This window comes from Excalfactoria chinensis, chromosome 5 (genome assembly GCF_039878825.1).
Source record: "Excalfactoria chinensis isolate bCotChi1 chromosome 5, bCotChi1.hap2, whole genome shotgun sequence".
NCBI lineage: Eukaryota > Metazoa > Chordata > Aves > Galliformes > Phasianidae > Excalfactoria > Excalfactoria chinensis.
In genome coordinates this window covers 53,942,091-53,959,709 of record NC_092829.1, presented here as the reverse complement: position 1 = coordinate 53,959,709, position 17,619 = coordinate 53,942,091, and the positions used below count along the sequence as shown (strand labels likewise).

At 48.8% G+C, this 17,619-nt stretch overlaps 2 long non-coding RNA genes across 25 annotated transcripts in view; both read left to right on the top strand.

Moving 5' to 3' along the window:
- The first annotated feature begins 811 nt into the window (after positions 1-811).
- Positions 812-9,446, top strand: LOC140252819 (uncharacterized). Of its 2 annotated transcripts, none has more exons than XR_011903736.1 (5): positions 812-921; positions 1,886-1,982; positions 4,155-4,323; positions 5,382-5,492; positions 8,904-9,446. It is a non-coding gene; the product is annotated as an uncharacterized lncRNA (long non-coding RNA). The 2 variants fall into 2 exon arrangements; XR_011903735.1 differs by having other exon boundaries at positions 8,830-9,446.
- A 2,221-nt stretch (positions 9,447-11,667) lies between these two features.
- LOC140252815 (uncharacterized) overlaps positions 11,668-17,619 on the top strand; it is a 78,822-nt gene continuing 72,870 nt past the window's right edge. For 12 of the 23 annotated variants that reach the window (XR_011903732.1, XR_011903722.1, XR_011903716.1 and 9 more), the window contains exons 1-5: positions 11,669-12,633; positions 13,195-13,313; positions 14,718-14,890; positions 16,188-16,283; positions 16,845-16,963. This is a non-coding gene — a long non-coding RNA (uncharacterized lncRNA). Of the gene's footprint in view, positions 12,634-13,194; positions 13,314-14,717; positions 14,891-16,187; positions 16,284-16,844; positions 16,964-17,619 lie in introns of all 23 variants that reach the window. The other 11 variants (XR_011903731.1, XR_011903730.1, XR_011903729.1 and 8 more) reach the window with 6 other exon arrangements.

Here is a 17,619-nt window from a genome sequence, read left to right as displayed (position 1 = left end):
TTGTAATGCTTGTTGGGTCAGTTTATTGTTCTCCGAGATGTTTGGGTTATTCTGAGGTGTGGAAATGATCCCTTTTGTATTTGAAGAAGAAATAGAAAAGCTGCTGTTGATTAGCTCACATTCCGACTGCCTGTTTTTATATCAAGCTCGATATGTTGAATGTTCTCAGCGTGATTCATCCCCCCAAAAAATAACAATGAAACATAGAAGGGCTTGTTGGAACAGGCAGAAACATTTCAGGGAAGCACAGGTTTCATCAGAGGATCTAAATGTCAACATGAAAATGATCTGTGGGTGAAGAATACTTTTACAGGCCAGGATTCTCGAGAACAGCCAACAGGAGGTAGGCAGCCACATCCCACCAGGATGGCAGCGAAGGCAGCCACACTACAGAGCCACAAAAAACAGGGAAAGAAAGTGAAAGAAAGTATCTCACCAAGAAAAAGAGTAGAAGGGCTATTCATCTCTGGAGAATGCAAAAGAAAAGATGCTGCTATCTGACAAGCTAGCAGCCTGCCTGCCTGCAAAAGCTGCTAATTCATGCAATGCTTGCATGATGAAATATTAACAACTTTTGGTTTTAGTATGTAGTTATAGATAATGCCAGAACTGGCTTCTCACTTTGTGTACTGTGAAGGAAACTGTTGATCACAGCCTGAACCTCTGATTTGCCATCTGAGGCAAGTGATGCGTCAGCTGTGGGAGCACAGGTGAAGGTTATTCAGCTGTGGGAGCACAGGTGAAGGTTATTCAGCTGTGCTCCTGAAAGGGGTGCAGCTTGACTCTACCTCTCTTAGATCCCATTTAAGGGCTGACCACCACTAAGGTAGCATCTCTTTCTGGAGGTTGCTTCTTTGTGGGTTTTTTGTGCTGAGCCTCAACATTGGTGGCTATCCATTTTGACTGAAAGCCTCAGCACTGGTGAGTCTTTTCTTAGATACTCTCTGGCTCTCCTTTTACTCTGTAGTTGCAACTATACACTTATGTTATTGCATGCGTCCTTTTATATCTATTTAATTTGTGTGTGTGAGAAGATAAGCACCAAGAGGGTGTGCTGTAGCAGCTATTTTTAATCGCTGTTGTCTGGGTTTGTCTGTGACACTGCATCATGATAGACTTGAGGAATACAATCAGCAGGCTTTTTGTCCATATGGGATTTTCTCAATAGGTGGCTCACCCAAATGATTGCTTTACAGTGCAGGCAGAAACAGAAGAGTAATGCAAACACTGAGTGTTTTAGTAATATTTCACCACTGGGGGAATCTTTTTGCTGTAATAATTTTCGTGTCTTTCTCTTGTGTAGCTGGCAAACTGAATAGCCCTGGAGCCTCCTAATTAACAGCAGCGTCATGCAGGTTCAGCTCCACTGACTTCAGTAAATTGGCATAAACCAAAGATCTGGGTAGGCCCCAAGTCTAGTAATAGTGTTTAATGTAGATTTGCATACTAAAAAAGCCACCAAGTGTGCAGTGGAATTGTTTCCTACCCTAAAGCTGTTGAAGGCTTCTGCTGCTGCCAGTGAAAGAGAGCCTCCGCTCTGTCTGGATGCAGTGGCTGGCTGCTCCGAGCCTGGTTGCTGGGGCTGGAAGTATTTGAAGAGAGTACTCTGTGATTCAGAATAGATTAGACTGATGATGCCGGATGCTGAAGTCCCTTAGGATAGGGGTATCAATGACAGCAACTCAGGCTTTCTCTGCGTGTCACTATAGACAGGGCTGCTACCATCCACACTGTGTGTAGTAGGTTCTTCACAGCAGACGCAGTCAATGAATGTGAGCAGATATTACTGTGATATTACTGATTGAAATATTGCAATTCCTGCAATTTCTACTTTTATTTTGTGTTGTTGTTGTTTCTGACGTTGCGTTTCTTTTTATTTCACAAGTTATTCATCACGTGGCCTGATGAACACATGAGCAAATACGAAGCTGAGTGGTTGAACAAATGATGCTTCTCTGAAGGAGCCAGAGCAGAAATGCAAGGTAGGAATTAACCCCACATGTGTCACACATGTTTTGAACCCACGTGGTCTGACGCTGCAAACCCTATCTGTTGTAGATGCTAACGAGGCTGAACCTTGTAGTATTCGGAGGGGGGGAGATGTTGTAAACATATAGGCGGTAGCGGGTCTCGTTTAAACTATAATTGTGCACGGCAACAGTGTATATATCTGTGTGTGTGTGAGTGTGTGTGTGTGCGCGCGAGTGCGCGCGCGTGCGCGTGTGTAAGGGTGTACGTGTGTGTGTGTGTAAGTGTGTGTGTGTGGGGCAAGAAAAAGGGGTTTAATATGGGTGGGGCCAATAATTAGGGGTTTAATGGGGGTGGGGGGCAATAAATAGGGGTTTAATGGGGGTGGGGGGCAAGAAAAAGGGGTTTAATGGGGGTGGGGGGCAAGAAAAAGGGGTTTAATGGGGGTGGGGGGCAAGAAAAAGGGGTTTAATGGGGGTGGGGGGCAAGAAAAAGGGGTTTAATGGGGGTGGGGGGCAAGAAAAAGGGGTTTAATGGGGGTGGGGGGCAAGAAAAAGGGGTTTAATGGGGGTGGGGGGCAAGAAAAAGGGGTTTAATGGGGGTGGGGGGCAAGAAAAAGGGGTTTAATGGGGGTGGGGGGCGAGAAAAAGGGGTTTAATGGGGGTGGGGGGCGAGAAAAAGGGGTTTAATGGGGGTGGGGGGCGAGAAAAAGGGGTTTAATGGGGGTGGGGGGCGAGAAAAAGGGGTTTAATGGGGGTGGGGGGCGAGAAAAAGGGGTGTAATAAGGTTGGGGGGAAGAAAAAGGGGATTAATATAGGTGGGGGGGAAGAAAAATGGGTTTAATGTGGGTGGGGGGCAAGAAAAAGGGGTTTAATGGGGGTGGGGGGCAATAAATGGGTGTGTGTATATCTGTGTGTGTATATCTGTGTGTGTATATCTGTGTGTGTATATCTGTGTGTGTATATCTGTGTGTGTATATCTGTGTGTGTATATCTGTGTGTGTATATCTGTGTGTGTATATCTGTGTGTGTATATCTGTGTGTGTATATCTGTGTGTGTATATCTGTGTGTGTATATCTGTGTGTGTATATCTGTGTGTGTATATCTGTGTGTGTATATCTGTGTGTGTATATCTGTGTGTGTATATCTGTGTGTGTATATCTGTGTGTGTATATCTGTGTGTGTATATCTGTGTGTGTATATCTGTGTGTGTATATCTGTGTGTGTATATCTGTGTGTGTATATCTGTGTGTGTATATCTGTGTGTGTATATCTGTGTGTGTATATCTGTGTGTGTATATCTGTGTGTGTATATCTGTGTGTGTATATCTGTGTGTGTATATCTGTGTGTGTATATCTGTGTGTGTATATCTGTGTGTGTATATCTGTGTGTGTATATCTGTGTGTGTATATCTGTGTGTGTATATCTGTGTGTGTATATCTGTGTGTGTATATCTGTGTGTGTATATCTGTGTGTGTATATCTGTGTGTGTATATCTGTGTGTGTATATCTGTGTGTGTATATCTGTGTGTGTATATCTGTGTGTGTATATCTGTGTGTGTATATCTGTGTGTGTATATCTGTGTGTGTATATCTGTGTGTGTATATCTGTGTGTGTATATCTGTGTGTGTATATCTGTGTGTGTATATCTGTGTGTGTATATCTGTGTGTGTATATCTGTGTGTGTATATCTGTGTGTGTATATCTGTGTGTGTATATCTGTGTGTGTATATCTGTGTGTGTATATCTGTGTGTGTATATCTGTGTGTGTATATCTGTGTGTGTATATCTGTGTGTGTATATCTGTGTGTGTATATCTGTGTGTGTATATCTGTGTGTGTATATCTGTGTGTGTATATCTGTGTGTGTATATCTGTGTGTGTATATCTGTGTGTGTATATCTGTGTGTGTATATCTGTGTGTGTATATCTGTGTGTGTATATCTGTGTGTGTATATCTGTGTGTGTATATCTGTGTGTGTATATCTGTGTGTGTATATCTGTGTGTGTATATCTGTGTGTGTATATCTGTGTGTGTATATCTGTGTGTGTATATCTGTGTGTGTATATCTGTGTGTGTATATCTGTGTGTGTATATCTGTGTGTGTATATCTGTGTGTGTATATCTGTGTGTGTAATTATACACCCCGCACACCCTATACCCATCCTGTTGTTCCTATTGCAGTACTGAAGCCTTTATTAATCCGCCCTGCACGTTGGATTCCTCCACTGATTCCAGATTGTTGCCGCTCCGCATCCATGTGTGTCAGCTCAGCATCTGTGTGCACAATGAAACACCAGTCACCGATTGGCTGCAGGATCATCTTATTGCCTGCAGGACCCCATTGTGTGCGGTAGGATCATCTATCTCCATCATCATCACCTCCATCATAATAATAATGGCCAATTGCTAATTAATAATGCTCCGTCAAATACTAATTCCGCTTTAGAGCTAGTAAAGTTCCAGTGTTAATAATAAGACTCCATTGCCAATAAATAAGACTCCATTGCAAAGGAAGACTATATTGCTAATAAATAAGACTCAAATGCTAATAAATAAGACTCCATTGCTAATAACTAAGACTGCATTGACAATAAATAAGATTCAATTCCTAATAAATAAATCTCCATTGGTAATAATGAGATTCCATTGTGAATAAGTAAGGCTCCACTGCCAATTAATGAGTCTCCATTGCCAAGAAATAGAACTCCAAGGCCATTAAATAAGAATCCATTGCTAATTAATAAGACTCCATTGCCAACAATTAAGACTCCATTCCTTATTAGACTCCGCTGCCAATAAATAAGACTCCATTGCCGATAAATAAGACTCCATTGCCGATAAATAAGACTCCATTGCCGATAAATAAGACTCCATTGCCGATAAATAAGACTCCATTGCCAATAAATAAGACTCCATTGCCAATAAATAAGACTCCATTGCCAATAAATAAGACTCCATTGCCAATAAATAAGACTCCATTGCCAATAAATAAGACTCCATTGCCAATAAATAAGACTCCATTGCCAATAAATCAGCCTCCATCCATGTTACTCACTCAGTGCCTGCTTGTGTTCCCAGCCCTATTCCTGCAGGTAACAGCATTGTTCACAGTGTGGTACCTGCAGATGTGGGCAGCGCCTTCATTGCCGTGTCGTGTCCAACAGGTGCCAGCAGAGCCCCGAGAGATGGGAGCCCCCATTCAACCCCTATTAGACCCCAGAAGCCCTCATTAACCCCCATAGAAACCCCATAGGCTCCCCTTAGACCCCATAGGGACCCCATAGAGACCCCATAAAGGCCACATAGAACCCCATTAAACCCCATAGAGATCCCATAGGCCCCCATTAGACCCCATAGGCCCCCCATTAAACCCCATAAAGACCCCATAAGACCCCATTAACCCCATAGGGACCCCGAGAGATGCGTGGCTCCCGATGAGAACAGCGAGGAACAGAAACCTGCATTGCCTGGAACGCCTCGGAACTCAACTTTGCTGAGCGGGAATTGCCTGCCCTGCAGGTAAGAGCAGCACACACTGACTGTGTTGGATCTGTTCCTTAGTGGGACTTGAGCTCATGAGCCAGAGCTCATTGCTGCACTGCTGAATGCTGAGTGCAGTGCCCTTCTTGCTGCCCCCAAATGCAGCCATTGCCTTTTGCCCCCCAAGTGCTGCCATCACATTCTGCCCCCCAAGTTCGTTTCTGTTCCCCCATGGCTCCATTCAGTTCTTTATTGCTGCTGTTGCTCCTCCGTTGCAGTTCTGCATTGTGTCCACAAGGCGGCGCTGTTGTAGCTCCCATTGCTGTTAATAGGGCTGCAATGCAAAGGGAGATTCAGACTGCTGCTATTAATGTCCTCTATGGTCACTATGGGGTTTAATGGGGGCTATGGGGTTTTATGGGATCATTTGGGGCCTTTATGGGGTCTCTATGGGGTTTAATGGGGCCTTTGGGTGTCCGATGGGGTTTAATGGGGTCTTATGGGATCCCTATGGGGGTTTAATAAGGGCCTATGGGATGTTATGGGGCCCTTATGGGGTTTAATGGGGTCTTCTGGGATATTTATGGGCCATGATGTGTGTGTGTATATGTGTGTGTATATATGTGTGCATATACCCCATAAGACCTCACTGGCCCCTGTTAAACCCCATAGAGACCCAAAAGGACTCCATAGAGACCCCATAGGACCCATTTGAACCCCATAGAGACCCCATAGGCCCCATTTGGACCCCATAGGACCCCATAAGACCCTTTTGAACTCCCTAGGACCCCATAGACACCCCATAAGACCCCATAGGCCTCCATTAAACCCCATAGAGACCTGATGTGAGATGTGTCTGTGTGTGTGTCTGTGTGTGTGTGTCTGTGTGTGTGTGTCTGTGTGTGTGTGTCTGTGTGTGTGTGTCTGTGTGTGTGTGTCTGTGTGTGTGTGTCTGTGTGTGTGTGTCTGTGTGTGTGTGTCTGTGTGTGTGTGTCTGTGTGTGTGTGTCTGTGTGTGTGTGTCTGTGTGTGTGTGTCTGTGTGTGTGTGTCTGTGTGTGTGTGTCTGTGTGTGTGTGTCTGTGTGTGTGTGTCTGTGTGTGTGTGTCTGTGTGTGTGTGTCTGTGTGTGTGTGTCTGTGTGTGTGTGTCTGTGTGTGTGTGTCTGTGTGTGTGTGTCTGTGTGTGTGTGTCTGTGTGTGTGTGTCTGTGTGTGTGTGTCTGTGTGTGTGTGTCTGTGTGTGTGTGTCTGTGTGTGTGTGTCTGTGTGTGTGTGTCTGTGTGTGTGTGTCTGTGTGTGTGTGTCTGTGTGTGTGTGTCTGTGTGTGTGTGTCTGTGTGTGTGTGTCTGTGTGTGTGTGTCTGTGTGTGTGTGTCTGTGTGTGTGTGTCTGTGTGTGTGTGTCTGTGTGTGTGTGTCTGTGTGTGTGTGTCTGTGTGTGTGTGTCTGTGTGTGTGTGTCTGTGTGTGTGTGTCTGTGTGTGTGTGTCTGTGTGTGTGTGTCTGTGTGTGTGTGTCTGTGTGTGTGTGTCTGTGTGTGTGTGTCTGTGTGTGTGTGTCTGTGTGTGTGTGTCTGTGTGTGTGTGTCTGTGTGTGTGTGTCTGTGTGTGTGTGTCTGTGTGTGTGTGTCTGTGTGTGTGTGTCTGTGTGTGTGTGTCTGTGTGTGTGTGTCTGTGTGTGTGTGTCTGTGTGTGTGTGTCTGTGTGTGTGTGTCTGTGTGTGTGTGTCTGTGTGTGTGTGTCTGTGTGTGTGTGTCTGTGTGTGTGTGTCTGTGTGTGTGTGTCTGTGTGTGTGTGTCTGTGTGTGTGTGTCTGTGTGTGTGTGTCTGTGTGTGTGTGTCTGTGTGTGTGTGTCTGTGTGTGTGTGTCTGTGTGTGTGTGTCTGTGTGTGTGTGTCTGTGTGTGTGTGTCTGTGTGTGTGTGTCTGTGTGTGTGTGTCTGTGTGTGTGTGTCTGTGTGTGTGTGTCTGTGTGTGTGTGTCTGTGTGTGTGTGTCTGTGTGTGTGTGTCTGTGTGTGTGTGTCTGTGTGTGTGTGTCTGTGTGTGTGTGTCTGTGTGTGTGTGTCTGTGTGTGTGTGTCTGTGTGTGTGTGTCTGTGTGTGTGTGTCTGTGTGTGTGTGTCTGTGTGTGTGTGTCTGTGTGTGTGTGTCTGTGTGTGTGTGTCTGTGTGTGTGTGTCTGTGTGTGTGTGTCTGTGTGTGTGTGTCTGTGTGTGTGTGTCTGTGTGTGTGTGTCTGTGTGTGTGTGTCTGTGTGTGTGTGTCTGTGTGTGTGTGTCTGTGTGTGTGTGTCTGTGTGTGTGTGTCTGTGTGTGTGTGTCTGTGTGTGTGTGTCTGTGTGTGTGTGTCTGTGTGTGTGTGTCTGTGTGTGTGTGTCTGTGTGTGTGTGTCTGTGTGTGTGTGTCTGTGTGTGTGTGTCTGTGTGTGTGTGTCTGTGTGTGTGTGTCTGTGTGTGTGTGTCTGTGTGTGTGTGTCTGTGTGTGTGTGTCTGTGTGTGTGTGTCTGTGTGTGTGTGTCTGTGTGTGTGTGTCTGTGTGTGTGTGTCTGTGTGTGTGTGTCTGTGTGTGTGTGTCTGTGTGTGTGTGTCTGTGTGTGTGTGTCTGTGTGTGTGTGTCTGTGTGTGTGTGTCTGTGTGTGTGTGTCTGTGTGTGTGTGTCTGTGTGTGTGTGTCTGTGTGTGTGTGTCTGTGTGTGTGTGTCTGTGTGTGTGTGTCTGTGTGTGTGTGTCTGTGTGTGTGTGTCTGTGTGTGTGTGTCTGTGTGTGTGTGTCTGTGTGTGTGTGTCTGTGTGTGTGTGTCTGTGTGTGTGTGTCTGTGTGTGTGTGTCTGTGTGTGTGTGTCTGTGTGTGTGTGTCTGTGTGTGTGTGTCTGTGTGTGTGTGTCTGTGTGTGTGTGTCTGTGTGTGTGTGTCTGTGTGTGTGTGTCTGTGTGTGTGTGTCTGTGTGTGTGTGTCTGTGTGTGTGTGTCTGTGTGTGTGTGTCTGTGTGTGTGTGTCTGTGTGTGTGTGTCTGTGTGTGTGTGTCTGTGTGTGTGTGTCTGTGTGTGTGTGTCTGTGTGTGTGTGTCTGTGTGTGTGTGTCTGTGTGTGTGTGTCTGTGTGTGTGTGTCTGTGTGTGTGTGTCTGTGTGTGTGTGTCTGTGTGTGTGTGTCTGTGTGTGTGTGTCTGTGTGTGTGTGTCTGTGTGTGTGTGTCTGTGTGTGTGTGTCTGTGTGTGTGTGTCTGTGTGTGTGTGTCTGTGTGTGTGTGTCTGTGTGTGTGTGTCTGTATAATGGCCTTATATCCCATAGCTGGATGGCATTTTGTCCCTATGCTGTTCCTGTTGTGTGTTGGTGCCTTTATGAGCCATCCCTGCCTTATACCCCATATCCATCCTGTTGTTCCTATTGCAGTGCTGATGCCTTTATTAATCCTCCCTGCTTTCCATCCTCACATGCTGCACGTTGGATTCCTCCACTGAGTCCAGATTGTTGCCGCTCCGCATCCATGTGTGTCAGCTCAGCATCTGTGTGCACAATGAAACACCAGTCACCGATTGGCTGCAGGATCATCCCATTGGCTGCTGGACCCCATTGTGCACCACAGACCCCACTGTGTGCTGTAGGATCATCCCATTGGGTGTAAGATCATCCCATGGGCTGTAGGATCGTCCCATTGTGTGCTGTAGGATCGTCCCATTGTGTGCTGTAGGATCGTCCCATTGTGTGCTGTAGGATCGTCCCATTGTGTGCTGTAGGATCATCTATCTCCATCGTCATCACCTTCATCACCATAATAATGGCCTATTGCTAATTAATAATGCTCCATCACTATTACTACTCCATTGCTAATTAATATTAATACCCTTGTGGCCGCTGAGGGTATTGCAGCTCCCATTAAACCCTATGGTCCCGATTAAACCCTATGGGCTCCATTATAGCGCCGCCTTGTGGCTGTTAATGGTATTGCAGGCCCCCATTAAACCCTATGGGCCCCATTATATCCTATGGGCCCCATTAAACCCTATGGGCTCTATTATAGCGCCACCTTGTGGCCGCTGAGGGTATTGCAGCTCCCATTAAACCCTATGGGCCCCATTAAACCCTATGGGCCCCATTAAACCCTATGGGCCCCATTAAACCCTATGGGCCCCATTAAACCCTATGGGCCCCATTAAACCCTATGGGCCCCATTAAACCCTATGGGCCCCATTAAAACCTATGGGCCTCATTAAACCCTATGGGCTCCATTATAGCGCCGCCTTGTGGCTGTTAATGGTTTTGCAGGCCCCCATTATACCCTATGGGCCCCATTAAACCCTATGGGCTCCATTAAACCCTATGGGGTCCCATATAGCTTATGTTAGAGCGCCACCTGGTGGCCGCCCCTTTGGACTCCAGCCTACCGGGGGTGTGGCTTCATGGCTCATTAGCATATGGGGCTCCGCCCCTTTAGACAGGAGACTGCAGACCCCATTAAACCCTATGGGCCCCATTAAACCCTATGGGCCCCATTAAACCCTATGGGCCCCATTAAACCCTATGGGCTCCATTATAGCGCCACCTTGTGGCTATTGAGAGTATTACAGGCCCCCATTAAACCCTATGGGCCCCATTAAACCCTATGGGCCTCATTAAACCCTAAGGGCTCCATTATAGCGCCGCCTTGTGGCTGTTAATGGTATTGCAGGCCCCCATTATACCCTATGGGCTTCATTATACCCTATGGGCCTCATTATACCCTATGGGCCCCATTAAACCCTATGAGCTCCGTTATAGCGCCGCCTTGTGGCTGTTAATGGTATTGCAGCCTCCATTATACCCTATGGGCCCCATTAAACCCTATGGGCTCTATTATAGCGCCACCTTGTGGCCGCTGAGGGTATTGCAGCTCCCATTAAACCCTATGGTCCCGATTAAACCCTTTGGGCCCCATTAAACCCTATGGGCCCCATTATACCCAATGGGGTCCCATATAGCTTATGTTAGAACGCCACCTTGTGGCCGCTGAGGGTATTGCAGCTCCCATTAAACCCTATGGTCCCGATTAAACCCTATGGGCTCCATTAAACCCTATGGGGTCCCATATAGCTTATGTTAGAGCGCCACCTGGTGGCCGCCCCTTTGGACTCCAGCCTACCGGGGGTGTGGCTTCATGGCTCATTAGCATATGGGGCTCCGCCCCTTTAGACTGGAGACTGCAGACCCCATTAAACCCTATGGGCCCCATTAAACCCTATGGGCTCCATTAAACCCTATGGGCTCCATTATAGCGCCGCCTTGTGGCTGTTAATGGTATTGCAGGCCCCCATTATACCCTATGGGCCCCATTAAACCCTATGGGCTCCATTGCCAACAGACAAGACTACAATGCTAATTAGTAAGACTCTATAGCTAATAAATGAGACTCCATTGCTAATAAATATAACTCCATTAAGACTTAAGAGTCCATTGCCATTAAATAAGAGTCCATTGCCAATAAGTAAGAGTGTATTGATTGTAAGGCTCCATTGCCCATAAATGAGACTCCATTGCCAATCGAAAAGATTAATTGAAATAAAACTATATTTTCGGAAATATAAACTAATAAACTAATAAACTAACAACTAGTAAAACTATATTGCCGGAAGGGACGCTACTGCGCATGTCCAAAATGGCGGCGGAGAAGCGCTACTGCGCGTGTCCAAAATGGCGTCCTCCAATTTTGGCGGGATATCCCACAATGCACCGCGGCGGAAAAGACGCTACTGCGCATGTCCAAAATGGCGTCCTCCAATTTTGGCGGGATATCCCTCAATGCACCGCGGCGGAAAAGACGCTACTGCGCATGTCCAAAATGGCGTCCTCCAATTTTGGCGGGATATCCCACAATGCACCGCGGCAGAAGGGACGCTACTGCGCATGTCCAAAATGGCGGCGAAAACAGCGCTACTGCGCATGTCCAAAATGGCGTCCTCCAATTTTGGCGGGATATCCCACAATGCTCCGCGGCAGAAGGGACGCTACTGCGCATGTCCAAAATGGCGTCGGAGAAGCGCTACTGCGCATGTCCAAAATGGCGTCCTCCAATTTTGGCGGGATATCCCACAATGCACCGCGGCAGAAAGGGCCGCTACTGCGCATGTCCAAAATGGCGTCGGAGAAGCGCTACTGCGCATGTCCAAAATGCCGACCTCCTCCTGCCGCGTTATATCCCACAATGCACCGCGGCAGAAGGGACGCTACTGCGCATGTCCATAACGGCGGCGGAAAAGCGCTACTGCGCATGCCCAAAATTGCGGCGGAAAAGCGCTACTGCGCATGTCCAAAATTGCGGCGGAAAAGCGCTACTGCGCATGACCAAAATGGCGACCTCCTATTTTAGCGGCGTTCTCTCCCGCCTTTGGCGCGCCCCGCGGTTTCTCGTTCGTTCTCCCTCAGCCGAACCCCGCGGGAGCCGACAAGGAGCCTCCATCGGCGGAGCGGTTTGTGCGTGGGATCAGGGCAGCCCGTCAGCCGGACGGAGCCGTCCTACGCGGGGTAGAAGCGCAGCGATCGTCGCTGCCCCCGGCCGGGTGAGCTCCCGGGTCCGGTTGGTTCCGGCTGGGGTAGAAAAGCTGCCGGCAGTTCCTGCCCGGGGAACAACAGTCGGACCGTGGAACAGCGTTTGGACGCAGGGAAAAGTCCGGGAGCGTCGCAGCAGGAGCTGCAGGTTGTTGCCTCGTTGCTGTTCTCAGCCATGGCAACGATAACGGTGTGTTCGTGCTGCTGTTCCCATCTATTGCTTATGGCCAGGTACCGTGTATTGCAGTCAGTGCTATCAAAGCGCTTGAAAGAAGGCCTGCAGCTCTGACGCAGTGCAGTGTGAAGCCGGCAGTGTGTGTGACTATGAAATAGATGGTCGTCTATTGTTGGTTTACTTATGATATATAGAATTGCTGCTAATGTCCCCCTATAGCCCCCCATCATCCCATTGCCCCCTATAGCCCCCCATTGCTTAGAAGTGTGGGGGTGAGCCATGGAGTGGGGTGAGTGATCCTTTCCTTGTGGGGTGGGGTGAGTGTTCCCTTCCTTATGGGGTGAGCCATGGAGTGGGGTGAGTGATCCTTTCCTTATTTTAAGGCTGTGTTTTTCTCTTTTTAGTGGATCCTGACCCCATTTCAGGGCTGGCAGCGGCAGGAGCAGCATCTGTACCTGATTGCTTCCTTGGGAGTGTGGGCTGTTTGTCTCTGGAATGAGGTGAGTGATTCCTTTATTTTGGGGCTGGGAGCTCTGTTTTTCTCAGGGGGTTGTGACCATATTTAAGGGGTGCCACCTGCAAGGGACACATATCTCCTTGCAGACTGTTTTCTGTGGGGTGAGCCCCGCTCCTCGGGAAGGGGTGAGTGATTCCTGCCTTATTGCAGGGCTGTGATCTGCCCCTGTTGGGGCTCATAGCTGCATTGGAAGGCTGGCAGCCATGAGGGCAGTATCTCTCCTTGGGGACTGCTTCCTTTGGAGTGTGGGGTGAGCTCTGGGCCTTGGATTGGGGTGAGGGGTTCTTTATGTCAGGGCTGTGCTGCCCTCATTTCTGGGGCAGCCTGACCACATTGCAGTGTCAGCAGCTGTAAGGGTGGTGTTTCTCCCTGGAGTTTGCCTCCTGCGGGCTGTGGGTGAGTGTTTGTCTTTGGTTTCTGCTTTGTTTCAGGGCTGTGAGCTCTGCCATTTTTAGGTATCCCGACCACTGCAGTGCCTGCTTGTGCAAAAGGTGCTGCCCTGCACATGTGGGTAGTGCCTTCATTGTTGCTTTGTGTCCAACAGGTGCCAGCAGAGCCCTGAGAGATGTGCAGCTCCTGATGAGAACAGCGAGGAACAGAAACCTGCGTTGCCTGGAATGGCCCTGAACCAGCTTTGCTGACCGGTAACTCTCAGCCCAGCAGGTAAGAGCAGCACACACTGACTGTGTTTTATCTGTTCCATACTGAGACCCAAGGTAACGTTCCAGAGCTCATTTCTGCACTCTGGGGTGCCCTATGGGCTGTCTGCTCTTGTCCTTCTGCATTCTGTTTGCCTTTGCACTCTGTCATTGCTCATGTATTTCCTGCAGTGTTCTCTTTGCTTTCAGTTTTGCTGTTCTGTTCAGCATTCTGTTGGGTTTGTTTTCTGTTTTGGTGTTCCCTCCTGTGTTCTCTTGGGCCTTCCCTCCCATATCAGAGTCCCTTGCAGCTTTCTTTGGTGCCTTACATCCCATTATATTGTTCACTGCAGCCTTGGAGGCCATGCTCTCCATCTCAGTGTTCCCTGCAGTGCCCTTTTGGGCCTTGCCCTGTGTTTTATTGTTCTGTGCAGTGCCCTTTTGGGCCTTGTCCTCACGTTAATGTTTCTTGCAGTGCCCTTTTGGGCCTTGTCCCCACGTTTATGTTCCCTGCAGTGCCCTTTTGGGCCTTGTGCTCTGTTTTAATATTCCTTGCAGTGCCCTTTTGGCCCTTGTCCTCATGTTAATGTTTCTTGCAGTGCCCTTTTGGTCTTTGTCCCCACGTTTATGTTCTGTGCAGTGCCCTTTTGGGCCTTGTGCTCTGTTCTAATGTTCCTTGCAGTGCCCTTTTGGGCTTTGCCTCCTATCTTGATGTTCCCTGCAGTGCCCTTTTGGGTCTTGCCCTGTTTTTCAATGTTCTCTGCAGTGCCCTTTTATACCTTGCTGTTTGTTTTATTGTTCCCTGTGGTGCCCTTTTGGCCTTGCATTCCATCTTGATGTTCCCTGCAATGTTCTCTTGAGCCGTGCCCCCCCGTTTAGTGTTGATTCAGTGTTCTTTTGGTGTTTCCATTTGGCCTCCTGCGCTGCCTTTCCTTTGGCCTCTGTTCTTGGTGTTTCATACCACGCTCTCTTTGCCCTGCCTTTCCCTTGTGCTTTCCCTTGGCTGTTCTCTTGTTTTTGCCCTTGTGTTACTGTTGGCTGCTTGCTTTGCTTTTCTTTTTTTGGGGCTTTCTGTGGGCGTTCTGCTTCCATTTGCCTTTGGCTCTCTGGGATTTGCTGGGAGGCAGCGTTCATGTTAATGTTGGCCTGAAGCTGCACCTTAATGGGAGCTCTAGTGATAATTGCACTTGACTGCAGAGTATCTGTAAGTAGAACCCTTTGTTTTTGTTTAAGTAACCTTAATTCTGATCCTAGTGCAAAATACCACTTGTAAAGTAACTGCACCTCTACCCTTAGCAATAGCATTACTTCTATCCCTAATAGCATGAATTCTATCCTACTGCTCCCTTCCATCACAGTTAGTGTCATGTTCACAGTGTGGTACCTGCAGATGTGGGCAGCGCCTTCATTGCCGTGTCGTGTCCAACAGGTGCCAGCAGAGCCCTGAGAGATGCGCGGCTCCTGATGAGAACAGCGAGGAACAGAAACCTGCATTGCCTGGAACGCCTCGGAACTCAACTTTGCTGGCCGGGAATTGCCTGCCCAGCAGATAAGAGCAGCACACACTGACTGTGTTGGATCTGTTCCATACTGAGACCCAAGGTAACGTTCCAGAGCTCATTTCTGCACTTCAGTGCTTAATTCTTATTGCAGTGCCCTTCTTGCTGCCCCCAAATGCAGCCATTGCCTCTTGCCCCCCAAGTGCTGCCATCTGTTTCTGCCCCCCAAGTCCAGCCTGTGTGTCGTGCCCCATAAGTGCCGCCATCACGTTCTGCCCCCCAAGTCCAGCCATCTTATTCTGCCCCCCAAGTTCGTTTCTGTTCCCCCATGGCTCCATTCAGTTCTTTATTGCTGCTGTTGCTCCTCCGTTGCAGTTCTGCGTTGTGTCCACAAGGCGGCGCTGTTGTAGCTCCCGTTGCTGTTAATAGGGCTGCAATGCAAAGGGAGATTCAGACTGCTGCTATTAATGTCCTCTATGGTCACTATGGGGTTTAATGGGGGCTATGGGGTTTTATGAGATCATTTGGGGCCTTTATGGGGTCTCTATGGGGTTTAATGGGGCCTTTGGGGCCTTAGGGTGTCCGATGGGGTTTAATGGGGTCTTATGGGATCCCTATGGGGGTTTAATAAGGGCCTATGGGATGTTATGGGGTCCTTATGGGGCTTAATGGGATCTTCTGGGATATTTATGGGGCATGATGTGTGTGTGTGTGTGTATGTGTGTGTGTGTGTGTGTGTGTGTGTATGTGTGTGTGTGTGTGTGTGTGTGTGTGTGTGTATGTGTGTGTGTGTATGTGTGTGTGTGTATGTGTGTGTGTGTATGTGTGTGTGTGTGTATGTGTGTGTGTGTATGTGTGTGTGTGTATGTGTGTGTGTGTATGTGTGTGTGTGTATGTGTGTGTGTGTATGTGTGTGTGTGTATGTGTGTGTGTGTGTGTGTGTGTGTGTGTGTGCGTGTGTGTGTGCGTGTGTGTGTGCGTGTGTGTGTGCGTGTGTGTGTGCGTGTGTGTGTGCGTGTGTGTATGTGCGTGTGTGTATGTGCGTGTGTGTATGTGCGTGTGTGTATGTGCGTGTGTGTATGTGCGTGTGTGTATGTGCGTGTGTGTCTGCGCGTGTGTGTGTGTGCGTATGTGTGTGTGCATATACCCCATAAGACCTCACTGGCCCCCATAGAGACCCCATAGGCCCCATTTGAACCCCATAGGACCCCATAGCCCCCCATCATCCCATTGCCCCCTATAGCCCCCCATTGCTTAGGAGTGTGGGGGTGAGCCATGGAGTGGGGGGAGTGATCCCTTCCTTGTGGGGTGGGGTGAGTGATCCCTTCCTTATGGGGTGAGCCATGGAGTGGGGTGAGTGATCCTTTCCTTATTTTAAGGCTGTGTTTTTCTCTTTTTAGTGGATCCTGACCCCATTTCAGGGCTGGCAGCGGCAGGAGCAGCATCTGTACCTGATTGCTTCCTTGGGAGTGTGGGCTGTTTGTCTCTGGAATGAGGTGAGTGATTCCTTTATTTTGGGGCTGGGAGCTCTGTTTTTCTCAGGGGGTTGTGACCATATTTAAGGGGTGCCACCTGCAAGGGACACATATCTCCTTGCAGACTGTTTTCTGTGGGGTGAGCCCCGCTCCTCGGGAAGGGGTGAGTGATTCCTGCCTTATTGCAGGGCTGTGATCTGCCCCTGTTGGGGCTCACAGCTGCATTGGAAGGCTGGCAGCCATGAGGGCGGTATCTCTCCTTGGGGACTGCTTCCTTTGGAGTGTGGGGTGAGCTCTGGGCCTTGGATTGGGGTGAGGGGTTCTTTAAGTCAGGGCTGTGCTGCCCTCATTTCTGGGGCAGCCTGACCACATTGCAGTGTCAGCAGCTGTAAGGGTGGTGTTTCTCCCTGGAGTTTGCCTCCTGCGGGCTGTGGGTGAGTGTTTGTCTTTGGTTTCTGCTTTGTTTCAGGGCTGTGAGCTCTGCCATTTTTAGGTATCCCGACCACTGCAGTGCCTGCTTGTGCAAAAGGTGCTGCCCTGCACATGTGGGTAGTGCCTTCATTGTTGCTTTGTGTCCAACAGGTGCCAGCAGAGCCCTGAGAGATGTGCAGCTCCTGATGAGAACAGCGAGGAACAGAAACCTGCATTGCCTGGAATGGCCCTGAACCAGCTTTGCTGACCGGTAACTCTCAGCCCAGCAGGTAAGAGCAAGTAAGAGCAGCACACACTGACTGTGTTTTATCTGTTCCATACTGAGACCCAAGGTAACGTTCCAGAGCTCATTTCTGCACTCTGGGGTGCCCTACGGGCTGTCTGCTCTCGTCCTTCTGCATTCTGTTTGCCTTTGCACTCTGTCATTGCTCATGTATTTCCTGTAGTGTTCTCTTTGCTTTCAGTTTTGCTGTTCTGTTCAGCATTCTGTTGGGTTTGTTTTCTGTTTTGGTGTTCCCTCCTGTGTTCTCTTGGGTCTTCCCTCCCATATCAGAGTCCCTTGCAGCTTTCTTTGGTGCCTTACATCCCATTATATTGTTCACTGCAGCCTTGGAGGCCATGCTCTCCATCTCAGTGTTCCCTGCAGTGCCCTTTTGGGCCTTGCCCTGTGTTTTATTGTTCTGTGCAGTGCCCTTTTGGGCCTTGTCCCCACGTTAATGTTCCTTGCAGTGCCCTTTTGGGCTTTGCCTCCTATGTTGATGTTCCCTGCAGTGCCCTTTTGGGTCTTGCCCTCTTTTTCAATGTTCTCTGCAGTGCCCTTTTATACCTTCCTGTTTGTTTTATTGTTCCCTGTGGTGCCCTTTTGGCCTTGCATTCCATCTTGATGTTCCCTGCAATGTTCTCTTGGGCCGTGCCCCCCCGTTTA